The 15,695-nt window shown below is 40.5% G+C and overlaps 1 protein-coding gene across 1 annotated transcript in view; it reads left to right on the top strand.

Annotated features, from left to right (window-relative positions):
* The window catches only part of GALNT10 (polypeptide N-acetylgalactosaminyltransferase 10), a gene marked incomplete at both ends in the record, with an annotated part of 222,361 nt that overhangs the window by 34,491 nt on the left and 172,175 nt on the right, over nt 1-15,695 (top strand). The window lies entirely within an intron of this gene.

Genomic DNA, 15,695 nt, shown 5'->3' on the forward strand with positions numbered 1-15,695 from the left:
TGCTTGGGCTTCTCATTGCGGTGGCTTCTCTTGTCGCAGAGCACAGGCTCTAGGCGCACTTGCTTCAGTAGTTGTGGCATGCAGGCTCAGTAGTTGTGGCTCACAGGCTCTAGAGTGCAGGCTTAGTAGGTGTGGCGCATGGGCTTAGTTGCTCTGTAGCATGTGGGATCTTCCCGGACCAGGGCTCGAACCCATGTCCCCTGCATTGGCAGGCATATCTTAACCACTGCACCACCAGGGAAGCCCCGTGATTTTTATTCTATCAACTTTTCTGTAATCTGGGATTAATTTGTCCCAGTCCCTTGCTGCCTCCTCCTTCTTTGTCCATCTGTATCTTGCATACTTCATTGCTCCCAGACAGTGGCCAGGGAAAAGAGAGAAACTCCATTTGTCCTGTCAGTAATTTGTTGGCTAATTCTGATAAATTAAGTGGTGCCTGGGTGCCTGGTGAAGGCTGAAACTTCTGGCCAAAATGAAGCTATATATTATTCATACATTTCTGTATTCATTCAGTTAACCATATTCATTCATTTACCATTCTGATGGGTTTTGTCCAACACCACCAAGCAATTCTCCAGTTCTTAGTGGCACTGAGTGTCCTACAAATTTAACTCAATTCTGACACTTTCCTACCTAGAGTTAGTGTCAGATGCCACAGGTTAAGGGCTCAGTCCCACAAGACTACCCCACTTCAGATGCCAGTCACAAGTCCAGGTTGTCACCTGTGCCTCTGACTATCTAGCTATAAATCAGAGGTTCCCACGACCCCTTCCTCGGGTTCAGTTAATTTGCTAGAGCAGCTCACAGAACTCAGAGAAACATTTACTTATGTTTACCAGTTGATTATAAAGGATATTATAAAGGGTACAGGTGAACACCCAGATGAAGGGTGAGGTCCAGAAGGGTCCTGAGAGGAACCAGGGTGTGCCACCCTCCTCTCATGTTTACCAACCCCCCAGAAGCTCATCAGATCTCCTTATTCAAGAGTTTTTATAGACATTAATCTGCAGCAGCCCCTTTCCCCTTCCCAGAGGTCCGTGGGTGGTCTTTCTAGTGACCAGTCCCATCCCAGGGCTACGTGGGGGGTCCCACCCTAAGCAACCTCATTAGCATAAGCTCAGGTATACTCAAAAGGGCTTCTTATGAATGACAGAGGACACTCCTATGACTGGAAATTCCAAGGGTTTTAGGAGCTTTGTGCCAGGAACCTGAGACAAGGACCAAATATGTTTCTTATTATACCACAACCATCCATTCATCCAAACATTTACTCATTCGGCAAACTCTCAGTCATTTGATATTTATCAAAGTGTCTAATATGAGCCAGACACTATGATAGGTGCTGAAGATACAGTCGATAACATAGCACAGCCTCTGTCCACAAGAAGTTCACATTTTAGTGGAGAATTATTACTGCCATCTTCTTCTGGGCTTTCTTATTGTCTCACCTTTTCATGTTTTTTTTTCCCCCTGCCCTTTCTTGCCTTCTTTTGGATTTTTTTCTCATTTTACTTCTTTCTTCTCTTCAACTAAGAGAGTTCAGTATTCTGTTTCTACACTTTGAGTAGTAAACCAAGAAATTTTAACCTGTATTTTGAGTCTAAAATTAATCAATATATTTACTCTTCTTCCAGCCGATACAAGGATCTTAGTGAACCCCTCAGCTTTGATCACCCCCTCTTCTGACTTACAAGCTATTGTTGTCATGTATCTTAGTTATTATTTTTAATTCCATAAGACTGTACTCTTACGGTTTCACACAAACCTTCCAAATGGAATCACTTTGCTTCTACCTGAAGCATATTCTTTTAAATTTCTTTGAGTGAGGGTCTCTAGGTTTTGCTTGAGAACTTCTTTATTTTGCGCCTGTCCTTGCTGGGTATACAATTCTAGTTTGACAGTTGTCTACCATTATATATTCAATACATTATTCTACTGACTTCTGGATTCTGTTACAGCTGTTGAGAAGTCAGGGGTCATATTGAAACAGGAGGGAAGGGGGCAGGGCACAACGTTTAAAAGAATGATATAGCCATAGTACACGGTGAAAACTAGTGAGAACCAACTGGGTCCAAGATGGCAGAAGATTCACGGCTATCTTGGACCCAATTGTTTCTCACTAGTTTTCATCGTGTACTATGGCTATATCATTCTGTTAAAGGTTGTGCCCTGCCCCCTTCCCTCCTGTTTCAATATAATGATTATTCCTTTACATTAAATCTCTCTTTTCTGTGGCTACTTTTAAGATTTTGTCTCTTTTTGATGTTCTGCAGTTTCACTATGATGTAGATTTTTAGAAACAGCTTTATTGAGGTATAATTGGCATAGAGTAAATTGCACATGTTTAAAGTGTGTAATTTGGTAAGTTTTGACCTGTGTATATACTCATGAAACCATCACCACATCAAGATAATGAACATATCCATCATCCCCCAAAGTTTCCTGTGTCCCTTTATGCTTGTAACCCTTCCATCCTGTCCTTTCCATTCTCCTATGTTCCCCAGGCAACCACTGATCTACTTTCTATCACTATAGGCTAATTTGTATTTTATAGAATTTTACACAAATGGAGTCACACAGTGTATACTTTTTTTTTAAGCTGACTTCTTTCACTCAGCATAGTTATTTTGAGATTCATCCTTGTTGTAGCATATATAATAGTTTGTTCCTTCTTATTGGTTGGTGATATTCCTTTGTATGGATATGCCACTGTTTATTTATCCATTTACTTGGTGGATATTTGGGTTATTTTCACTGTGGGGCTAGTATAAAGTTTTTGTGAACGTTGATGTTCAAGTCTTTCTATAGGCATATGCTTTTATTTCTCTTAGGTAAATCTGTAGGAGTGGAATGGCTGGATTATATGTTAGGTGTATACTGTTGGCCCCCCATATCCACGGGTTCCACATCTGTGGATTCAACCAACTGGATTGAAAACAATTTTTTTTTTAAATTCCAGCAAGTTCCAAAAAGCAAAATTTGAATTTGACATGGGCCAGCAAATATTTACATAGCATTTATGTTGTATTAGGTATTATAAGTAATCTAGAGATGATTTAAAGTATATGGGAGGGCTCAGGACCTTCAAGATGGCAGAGGAGTAAGACATGGAGATCACCTTGCTTCCCACAAATACATCAAAAAATACATCTACATGTGGAACAGTCCTTCAGAACACCTACTGAATGCCGGCAGAAGACCTCAGACTTCCCAGAAGGCAAGAAACCCCCCACATACCTGGGTAGGGCAAAAGAAAAAAGAAAAAACGAGAAAAAAGAATAGGGATGGGACCTGCACCTCTGGGATCGAGCTGTGAAGGAGGAAAGGTTTCCATACACTAGGAAGCCCCTTCACTGGAGGAGACGGCGGGGGTGGGGGGTGGGGGCGGGGGAGAAGGTGGAAGCTTCGGAGCCACGGAGGAGAGCACAGCAACAGGGGTGCGGAGGGCAAAGCGGAGAGATTCCTGCACATAGGATCGGTGCCAACCAGCACTCAGCAGCCCGAGAGGCTTGTCTGCTCGCCCACTGGGGCGGGCGGGGGCTGGGAGCTGAGGCTCGGGCTTCGAAGTTTGGATCCCAGGGAGAGGACTGGGGTTGGCTGCCTGAACACAGCCTGAAGGGGCTAGTGCACCACAGCTAGCCGGGAGGGAGTCCGGGAAAAAGTCTGGACCTGCCTAAGAGGCAAGAGACCATTGTTTCAGGGTGTGCGAGGAGAGGGGATTCAGAGCACCGCCTAAACGAGCTCCAGAGATGGGCGTGAGCCATGGCTATCAGCACGGACACCAGAGACGGGCATGAGATGCTAAGGCTGCTGCTGCAGCCACCTGTGTGCGAGCACAGGTCACTATCCACACCTCCCCTCCCAGGAGCCTGGGCAGCCCGCCACTGCCAGGGTCTCGTGATCCAGGGACAACTTTCCCGGAAGAACACATGGTGCGCCTCAGGCTGTTGCAACGTCACACCAGCCTCTGCTGTCACAGGCTCGCCCCGCATTCCGTACCCCTCCCTCACCCCTGACCTGAGTGAACCAGAGCCCCCGAATCAGCTGCTACTTTAACCCCGTCCTGAGCGAAGAACAGACGCCCTCAGGTGACCTACACGCAGAGGTGGGGCCAGATCCAAAGGTGAACCCCGGGAGCTGTGCAAACAAGGAAGAGAAAGGGAAATTTCTCCCAGCAGCCTCAGGAGCAGAGGATTAAATCTCCACAATCAACTTGATGTACCCTGCATCTCTGGAATACATGAATAGACAACGAATCATCCCAAAATTGAGGTGGTGGACTTTGGGAGCAACTGTAGACTTGGGGTTTGCTGTATGCAACAGACTAGTTACTGATTTTTATATTTATCTTAGTTTAGCTTTTAGCGCTTGTTATCATTGGTGGATATGTTTATTAGTTGCTCGCTTCTTTTTTTTTTTATTACTCTTTTAAAAATTATTTTAAAAATTCTTTTATTTTAATAACTTTATTTTATTTTTTGTTTCCTTTCTTTCTTTTTTTTCTCCCTTTTCTTCTGAGCCGTGCATCTGACAGGGTCTTGGTGCTCTGGCCGGGTGTCAGGCCTGAGCCTCTGAGGTGGGAGAACTGAGTTCAGGACATTGGACTACCAGAGACCTCCTCGCCCCATGTAATATTAATTGGCGAGAGATCTCCCAGGGATCTCTGTCTCAATGTTAAAACCCAGCTCCACTCAAAGACCAGCAAGCTCCAGTGCTGGACACCCTATGTCAGACAACTAGCAAGACAGGAACACAACCCCACCCATTAGCAGAGAGGCTGCCTAAAATCATAATAAGGTCACAGACACCCCAAAACACACCAGTCCTGCCCACCAGAAAGACAACATCCAGCCTCATCCACCAGAACACAGGCACCAGTCCCCTCCACCAGGAAGCTCACACAACCCACTGAACCAGCCTTACCCACTGGGAGAAGACACCAAAAACAACGGGAATGATGAACCTGCAGCCTGCGAAAAGGAGACCCCAAACACAGTAAGTTAAGCAAACTGAGAAGACAGAGAAACACACAGCAGATGAAGGAGCAAGGTAAAAATCCACCAGACCAAACAAATGAAGAGGAAATAGGCAGTCTACCTGAAAAAGAATTCAGAGTAATGATAGTAAAGATGATCCAAAATCTTGGAAATAAAATGGAGAAAATACAAGAAATGTTTAACGAGGACCTAGAAGAACTAAAGAGCAAACAATTGTGAACAACATAATAAATGAAATTAAAAATTCTCCAGAAGGACTCAATAGCAGAATAACTGAGGCAGAAGAATGGATAATTGACCTGGAAGATAAATAGTGGAAATAACTACTGCAGAGCAGAATAAAGAAAAAAGAATGAAAAGAATTGAGGGAAGTCTCAGAGACCTCTGGGACAACATTAAATGCACCAGCATTCGAATTATAGGGGTCCCAGAAGAAGAAGAGAAAAAGAAAGGGACTGAGAAAATATTTGAAGAGATTATAGTTGAAAACTTCCCTAATATGGGAAAGGAAATAGTTGATCAAGTCCAAGAAGCGCAGAGAGTCCCACACAGGATAAATCCAATGAGAAACACTCCAAGACACATAATAATCGAACTATCAAAAGTAAAATACAGGGCTTCCCTGGTGGCACAGTGGTTGAGAGTCTGCCTGCCAATGCAGGAGACACAGGTTCGTGCCCCAGTCCGGGAAGATCCCACATGCTGTGGAGCGGCTAGGCCTGTGAGCCATGGCCACTGAGCCTGCACATCCGGAGCCTGTGCTCCGCAACAGAAGAGGCCACAACAGTGAGAGGCCCACGTACCTCAAAAAAAAAAAAAAAAACAAAGAAAAAATATTAAAAGCAGCAAGGGAAAAACAACAAATAACATACAAGGGAATCCCCAAAGGGTTAACAGCTGATCTTTCGGCAGAAACTCTGCAAGCCAGAAGGGAGTGGCAGGACATATTTAAAGTGATGAAAGGGAAAAACCTACAACCAAGATTACTCCACCCAGCAAGGATCTCATTTAGATTCAACTGGAGAAATTAAAACCTTTACAGACAAGCAAAAGCTAAGAGAATTCACCGCCCACCCCCCAAACCAGCTTTACAACAAAGGCTAAAGGAACTTCTCTAGGCAGGAAACACAGGAGAAGGAAAAGACCTACAGTAACAAACCCAAAACAATTAAGAAAATGGTAATAGGAAAATACATATCGATAACTACCTTAAATGTAAATGGATTAAATGCTCCAACCAAAAGACATAGACTGGCTGAATGGATACAAAAACAAGACCTGTATATATGCTGTCCACAAGAGACCCACTTCAGACCTAGGGACACATACAGACTGAAAGTGAGGGGATGGAAAAAGATATTCCATGCAAATGGAAATCAAAAGAGAGCTGGAGTAGCAATTCTCATATCAGACAAAATAGATTTTAAAATAAAGACTATTACAAGAGACAAAGAAGGACACTACATAATGATCAAGGGATCGATCCAAGAAGAAGATATAACAATTGTAAATACTTACACACCCAACATAGGAGCACCTCAATACATAAGGCAAATACTAACAGCCATAAAAGGGGAAATCGATAGTAACACATTCATAGTAGGGAACTTTAACACCCCACTTTCACCAATGGACAGATCATCCAAAATGAAAATAAATAAGGAAACAGAAGCTTTCAATGACACAACAGACCAGATAGGTTTAGTTAATATTTATAGAACATTCCATCCAAAAACAACAGAATACACATTCTTCTCAAGTGTTCATGTAACATTCTCCAGGATAGATCATATCTTGGGTCACAAATCAAGCCTTGGTAAACTTAATAAAATTGAAATTGTATCAAGTATCTTTTCCGACCACAATGCTATGATACTAGATATCAATAACAGGAAAAATCTGTAAAAAAAAAAAACAGACACATGGAGGCTAAACAATACAGTACTTAATAACCAAGAGATTACTGAAGAAATCAAAGAGAGAAACAAAAAATACCTAGAAACAAATGACAGTGAAAACACGACAACCCAAAAGCTATGGGATGCAGCAAAAGCAGTTCTAAGAGGGAAGTTTATAGCAATACAATCCTACCTCAAGAAACAAGAAACATCTCAAATAACAACCTGACCTTACACCTAAAGCAGTTAGAGAAAGAAGAACAAAAACCCCCCAATGTTAGCAGAAGGAAAGAAATCATAAAGATCAGATCAGAAATAAATGAAAAATAAATGAAGGAAACAATAGCAAAGATCAATAAAACTAAAAGCTTGTTCTTTGAGAAGATAAACGAAATTGATAAAGCATTAGCCAGACTCATCAAGAAAAAAAGAGAGAAGACTCAAATTAACAGAATTAGAAATGAAAAAGGAGAAGTAACAACTGGCACTGCAGAAATACAAAGGAGGCTGAGAGATTACTACAAGCAAGTATATGGCAATAAAATGGACAGCCTGGAAGAAATGGACAAATTCTTAGAAAAGCACAACCTTCCAAGATTGGACCAGGAAGAAATAGAAAATATAAGGAGACTAATCACAGCACTGAAATTGAGACTCTGATGAAACATCTTCCAACAAACAAAAGCCCAGGACCAGATGGCTTCACAGGCGAATTCTATCAAACATTTAGAGAAGAGCTAACACCTGTCCTTCTCAAACTCCTCCAAAATATAGCAGAGGGAGAAACACTCCCAAACTCATTCTCTCAGGCCACCATCACCCTGATACCAAAACCAGACAAAGATGTTACAAAAAAAGAAAACTACAGGCCAATATCACTGATGAATACAGACGCAAAAATCCTTAACAAAATACTAGCAAACAGAATCTAGCAGCACATTAACAGGGTCATACACCATGATCAAGTGGGGTTTACCCCAGGAATGCAAGGATTCTTCAATATACGCAAATCAATCAGTGTGATACACCATATTAACAAATTGAAGGATAAAAACCATATGATCATCTCAATAGATGCAGAAAAAGGTTTTGACAAAATTCAACACCCATTTATGATAAAAAACTCTCCAGAAGGTAGACATAGAACTTACCTCAACATAATAAAGGCCATGTATGACAAAACTACAGCCAACATCGTTCTCAATGGTGAAAAACTGGAACCATTTCCACTAAGATTAGGAACAAGGCAAGGTTGCCCACTCTTATTCAACATAGTTTTGGAAGCTTTAGCCACAGCAGTCAGAGAAGAAAAAGAAGTAAAAGGAATACAAATTGGAAAAGAAGAAGTAAAACTTTCACTGTTTGCAGATGACATGATACTATACATAGAGAATCCTAAAGACGCTACCAGAAAACTACTAGAGCTAATCAATGAATTTGGTAAAGAAGCGGGATACAAAATTAATGCACAGAAATCTCTTGCACGCATTCCTATACACTAATGATGAAAAATCTGAAAGAGAAATTAAGGAAACACTCCCATTTACCATGACAACAAAAAGAATAAAATACCTAGGAATAAACCTACCTAAGGAGACAAAAGTCCTGTTTGCAGAAAACTATAAGACACTGATGAAAGAAATTAAAGATGATACCAACAGTTGGAGAGGTATACAGTGTTCTTGGATTGGAAGAATCAACATTGTGAAGATGACTGTACTACCCAAAGCAATCTACAGATTCAGTGCAATCCCTATCAAACCACCTATGGCATTTTCCACAGAACTAGAACAAAAAATTTCACAATTTGAATGGAAACACAAAAGACCCCGAATAGCCAAAGCAATCCTGAGAAAGAAAAATGGAGCTGGAGGAATCAGGCACCTGGACTTCAGACTATACTACAAAGCTCCAGTAATCAAGACAGTATGGTACTGGCCCCAAAACAGAAATATAGATTAATGGAACTGGATAGAAAGCCCAGAGATAAACCCATGCACATATGGTCACCTTATCTTTGATAAAGGAGGCAAGAATATACAATGGAGAAAAGACGCCCTCTTCAGTAAGTGGTGCTGGGAAAACTGGACAACATGTAAAAGAATGGAATTAGAACACTCCCCAACAGCAATACTGGACAGCTATGTGTAAAAGAGTGAAATTAGAACACTCCCTAACACTATACCCAAAATAAGCTCAGAATGGATTAAAGACCTAAATATAAGGCCAGACACTATAAAGCTCTTATAGGAAAACATAGGCAGAACACTCTGTGACATAAATCACAGCAATATCCTTTTTGACCCACCTCTTAGAGAAATGGAAATAAAAACTAAAATAAACAAATGGGACCTAATGAAACTTAAAAGCTTTTGCACAGCAAAGGAAACCATAAACAAGACAAAAAGACAACCCTCAGAATGGGAAAAAATATTTGCAAACGAAGCAGCTGACAAAGGATTAATTTGCAAAATATGCAAGCAGCTCAATAACAAAAAAAACAAACAACCCAATCCAAAAATGAGCAGAAGACCTAAATAGACATGTCTCCAGCGAAGATATACAGATTGCCAACAAACACATGAAAGGATGCTTAACATCACTAATCATTAGAAAAATGCAAAGCAAAACTACAATGAGGTATCACCTCACACCAGTCAGAATGGCCATCATCAAAAAATCTAGAAACAATAAATTCTGGCGAGTGTGTGGAGAAAAGGGAACCCTCTTGCACTGTTGATGGGAATGTAAGTTGATACAGCCCCTTTGGAGGACAGTATGGAGGTTCCCCCAAAAACTAAAAATAGAACTACCATGTTACCCAGCAATCCCACTACTAGGCATATACCCTGAGACAACCATAATTTAAAAAGTCACATACCACAATGTTCATTGCAGCTCTGTTTACAGTAGCCATTACAATGGAAGCAACCTAGGTGTCCATTGACAGATGAATGGATAAAGAAGATGTGGCACATATATACAATGGAATATTACTTAGCCATATAAAGAAACGAAATTATTTGTAGTGAGGTGGATGGACCTATAGTCTGTCATACAGAGTGAAGTAAGTCAGAAAGAGAAAAACAAATACCCTATGCTAACATATATATGGAATCTAAGAAAAAAAACTGGTTCTGATGAACCTAGGGTCAGGACAGGAATAAAGACACAGACGTGGGGTATGGACTTGAGGACATGGGGAGGGGGAAGGGTAAGTTGAGACGAAGTGAGAGAGTGGCATGGACATATATACACTACCAAATGTAAAATAGATAGCTAGTGGGAAGCAGCCACATAGCACAGGGAGATCAGCTCAGTGCTTTGTGACCACCTAGAGGGGTGGGATAGGGAGGGTGTGAGGGAGATGCAAGAGGGAGGCGATATGGGGATATGTGTATACATATAGCTGATTCACTTTTTTATACAGCAGCAACTAACACGATAATCTAAAGCAATTGCAATCCAGTAAAGGTGTTTAAGAAAACATTAAAAAAAAAAAGTAAATGGGAGGATACTATGTCATTTTACATAAGGAACTTGAGCATCCATGGATTTTGGTATCCTCACGGAATCCTGAAACCAATTCCCAACAGATACTGAGGATCTGCTCTATTTAACTTTTTTAAAGTTGTGGTGGTACCATTTTAAGTTCCCAGCAGCAGTGTTTGAGAATTTTACCAACTCCACATCACTATCAACACTTAGTGTTATCAGTCTTTTCAATTTTAGCCATTCTAATAGGTGTGTAGTAGTATCTCATTGTGGTTTTAATTTGTATTTCTCTGATGACCAGTGATGCTGAGCATCTTTTCATGTGCTTCTCTGCCCTGTGTGTATCTTCTTTGTAATGGGTTTGTTTAAATCTTTTGCCCATTCTTTAAAAATTGGGTTGTTTGGTTTCCCGTTATTGAATTTTGAGAGTTCTTTATATTCTGGATACAAGTCCTTTATCAGATACATGGTTTGCAGTATTTACTCTAGTCTGTGGCTTGTGTTTTTATTCTGTTAACAGTGGCAGAAATTTTAAATTTTGATATAGTTTGATTTATCAGTTTGTTCCTTTATATATCATGTCTTTGGTGTCATATCTAGAAATATTTGCCTAACCCAAAATCACAAAGTTTTTTTCTTATGTTTTCTTCTAGAAGCTTTATAATTTTAGGTCTTAAATTTAGAGCTGTGATCCATTTTGATTTGTTTGTAGCATGAAGTATGGACCAAAGTCCTCCTCATCCTCTTCCTTCTCATCCCCATCCCCCCTCCCTGCCCCTCCTCTTATATATTGGTATCCAGTTGTTCTAGTATTATTAGTTGAGTGTACTGTCATTTCTCCACTTAATTGCCTTTGCACCTCTGTCAGAAATCGGTTGTTCATATACCTGTGGGTCTATATCTGTACCCTCTATTGTGTTTCATTGATTTGTTTTTCTTTATGCCAGTACCACACTGTCTGGATTACTGTCACTTTATAGTATGTCTTGAAATCGGGTGTTAGTTATCCAACTTTATCCTTTTCCAAAGTTGTTTTGCCTATTCCAGGTGCTTCGCATTTCCAGATGAGTCTTAGAGTCAGTTTACCAATTACTGTAAAAGAGCCTGCTGGGATGTTTATTAGGATTACATTGAATCCATTGGTCAGTTTTAGAAAAATGGACATCTCATCAATAGTTATTCTTCTGTATATTGCATAGCTTTTTTGATAGAGTTTTTTATTTACCTTAGCAATATTTGTTGTTTGTGGTCTTACATCTTTTTCAGATTTATCCAGCGGATTTGATAATTTTGGATTTTGTCATGAACGTTATTGCAAAAATTTCAGTTTCTTTTTCATTGCTAATATTTTAAAATACAATTATTTTGTTTGTTTTTTGGGTTTTTAAGTTATTTTTATTTTTATTATTTTTGGCTGCATTGGGTTTTCGTTGCCGCATGCAGCGTTTCTCTAGTTGCGGAGAGTGGGGGCTGCTCTTCATTGCGGTGCTCAGGCTTCTCATTGCAGTGCCTTCTTTTGTTGCGTAGCATGGGCTCTAGACGCGCAGGCTTCAGTAGCTGTGGCACGTGGGCTCAGTAGTTGTGGCTCACAGGCTCTAGAGTGCAGGCTTAGTAGTTGTGGCTCACGGGCTTAGTTGCTCCGCAGCATGTGGGATCTTCCTGGAACAGGGATTGAACCCATGTCCCCTGCACTGACAGGTGGATTCTTAACCACTGTACCACCAGGGAAGTCCCCAATTTGTTTTTTAATATATTGTCTCCTGCAAACTTGCTAAACTCACTTATTAGTTCTAATAGCCTTTTGTGTACATTACATCAGTTTTTCTACATAGGCAATCATGTCTTTTGCAAATCTTTTCAATCTAGGTGACTTTGTATCTTTTTCTTGCCTTATTGCACTGGCTAGAAGCTCCAGTACAGTGTTGAATAAAAGCTGTGAGAGTGGATATCCTTGTCTTGTTTCTGATCTTTGGGTGAAAGTATTTAGTCTTAATGGTGACGTTATATGTGATGCTAACTGTAGCTTTTTTGTAAATGGCCTTTATCAGATTGAGAAAGTTCCTTTCTAGTTTCTTGAAAGATTTTTTGTTTTAATTAGGAGTAGATGTTGGATTTTGTCAGCAGCTTTTTCTGTATTTATTGAGATGATTATTTGGTATTTCTTTTTTAATCTGTTAATATGTGGATTATATTGACAGATTTTGAATGCTAAACCAACCTTGCTTTCCTGGGATAAACTCTACTGGTCATGATTTATTATTCTTTTAATATATTGTTTGATTTGATTTGCTAAAATTATATTTAGAATTTTAATAACTGTTTTGAAGAGGGAATTTTTGTGTAGTTTTCTTTTAATGTTTTTGTCTGGCTTTGGTATTAGTGTATTTTTTTAAATCCTGCTTGGGATTAGTCTTTCAGAATCTTGGATTATTGTCTTTTATCAGTAGGAAATTTCTCAGCCATCATCTCTTCAATATTTCCATTGTTCCATTTTCGCTTTCCTTTCCTACTGTAACCTTAGACATTTTAAAGAACTTTCCACCATATCTTCCATGTCTCTTAGCTGTGTGTTTTTTTTCACTGCTTTTCTAGTACCTCATTTCTTTATACATTTTGTATGTTCATTTGTTTTACCATGGACTCATATTTCGTGGAACCTTTTCTGTGGGAATTCTCTGAAGGTATGTTCCTCCAGGAAGGATTGGCATTTGGTTGTGCCACATACATGGTGGGATCATTTTACACTAAATTCTCAGTTTGAAGTTTTCATACCTCCCAGATACTCTGATTATGGACCACAAACTTGTACGAGGGTTGGCTTGTGGCAACAAATTCTCAAGAGAGATTCTTTCCCACCCCATTTACTCATTGCCGAAATTTGAGCCAGTCCTCTGGGTGATGTAGGGAGTCCTAGCTCTATGTGATTGCTGGTATAGAGTGGATCCCTGTACAACTCCCCACCTGGTGTGGACTCTGGCTTTGTCCTCTGTGTCCTGTGTTGTAAGAGCATGTGCAAATCAACACTGGTGTTAACCTGTTTTAGTAAATGCCCTCAGACAAAAGCCAGTTTCCCTTCTCCTTGCTTCTGGCTTCCTATTTTCGTTTGGTTTTTGGTTTCTGATTATTTCTTACTTTCTAGCAAACTTACCAATACATTTAAAAATATATGATTTTGTTTCCTTTATTACATTTTTATTCTGCTTTTTTGGTTGTTTTCAGGTAGTGGTTTATCAGAGTATCCAGTCTACCATACTTCTGGAAATGAAAGTTGGGCCTCAAACATTTTATGTTGTGGTTGTTAGAAACTGTTTCTTCTGTGGGATTAATTGCATTTATGTCAGTTTTTGTTTTCCTTTCCTTTGGTAAACACCAGAAAACCAAGGGAGGGAGGGGTTTATTTTTCCCATATGGTAGTCTGTGCACTGTGTTATTAAGAACATCTAATGAAGCCCTGGGCTTTGCATCTTTCCCTTTTACTAAATCACCTAAACCAACAGAGTTGAGGTTTTGTTTTAGTTTGATTAAAATACCTGTACTCCACCACATCTAGAGTCAGCCCCTTATTATATACTCCCATACTGTTCTTCCTGAGGGCCTATTGCTAACCAGCTTTGTGAACCTTGGGGTTGCCGTCTCCTTATTTGTAGATGAGGGGGATGGGTTGGATCTGTAATTCCCAGTCACTGGTCCACAGACTTGTTCCAGTTGTTGAAATGTCCACCAGTCCAAGGTAAAATTAAAGAAAAAATGGGGAGAGAACAGTGAGTTTTATCAAAGAACTTATTGTGTTACTTATCCCAAGTGGATATCATTCCAACTTGGTATAATATGTCCTTTATTTTCTGAAATGGTAGCAGACGATAGGTTGTTTGTCTCCTTGGTTTGTTTGAATGTATTTATTGAACAGAACACAAAGCTGACAACACTAGGTCTCTTCCCAGCGTTTTGGTGTTGGGGGGGAATCTTTTCAAGTCCATTGAAATCAGAAGTCAAGGAATCACTAGGTTAGATAACTTTGAAATTGAACAGCCTCAGCTTTTCCATTGTATAGAGGGGGAGAGATGACTTTCCTTTTCCTATTAGCTGTAAAGTTTGGTTGTTTTTTTTTTAGCGGTACGCAGGCCTCTCACTGTTGTGGCCTCTCCTGTTGCGGAGCACAGGCTCCGGACGCGCAGGCTCAGCGGCCATGGCTCACGGGCCCAGCCGCCCTGCGGCATGTGGGATCTTCCTGGACCGGGGCATGAACCCGTGTCCCCTGCATCGGCAGGCAGACTCTCAACCACTGTGCCACCAGGGAAGCCCTGAAGTTTGGGTTTTGATTAATTTAATTTTGGGTTTTATTTTTCACCATGGGCATATTAGAATGAGAGTGAAGCCCGCTCTCTTGGGAGGAATGAGGCCATGATGGGGCAGTACCTTGGTCTGTCGTCTCAAAGTCATGCCCGTGTTTTCTAGGTCATGGTTTTGGTAGCAGCCTTATTGATAGCATATCTCTTCCGTGTACACGTTTTAGCTCTCTCGGATACAGATACAGATACAGATACTTGCAGGCTTGCCTGTGCATTCCGGAATCCTAGAAACCCAGGTTTTCGTGCCCATCAGCTTTTCTGCACAGGATTCTGCATACTTTGGGTTGTGGATTAGCTTCACTCCAGAGAGCCGGTTAATTCACATTCCCTTGCAGTATGTCAGCTCAAAGAAATGCTGCAGGCATGGGTGGCTCTCTGCCCTCATGGGAGGGAGAGCCAGACGGCTCAGCAAACAGCACAGTGACCTGTGAGAATCTTTAAGGCAGTGGGAAGAAACTGAAGGAAAAATATTTTAAGCAGATTTTTATAAAATGTGACAGTATTAGAAAGCCAGATCACTGGTGGGTTCAAGGTCTAGCTCCATCTTTCATTGCTGTATGGCTTCAGACAAGCTGCTTCATTTCTCTGGGCCTCTTATTTTTATCCTTAATAAAAATAGAAGGCTGTTATCTGTCCTTCTTCCTATATTTGATTGTTTGAAGGTTATTTGGCCATTGTATGTAATTTGGTTATTATAAATGAGCTACTGTGGGCTATAACAGTGGTCAAATGCCAATAAGATTTATTGATTTATTCAGTGCACAAGGCATAGTTCTATGGGATGGGAGTGCACTGGTGCAAAAACCACTCCCTGCCTTCAGAAAGCTTGCATTCTAGTGGAAGAAACAGACGATAAACAAGCGAAAAACATTAATAACACAATGATGATGGGTGCTGTGAGGAAATAAACAGATTGGTGTAGGAGAGTCAGGGAGAGGGTTCAAGGAAGTTTTTAT

The sequence above is a fragment of the Grampus griseus genome (assembly GCF_964374135.1).
Source record: "Grampus griseus genome assembly, chromosome: 3".
NCBI lineage: Eukaryota > Metazoa > Chordata > Mammalia > Artiodactyla > Delphinidae > Grampus > Grampus griseus.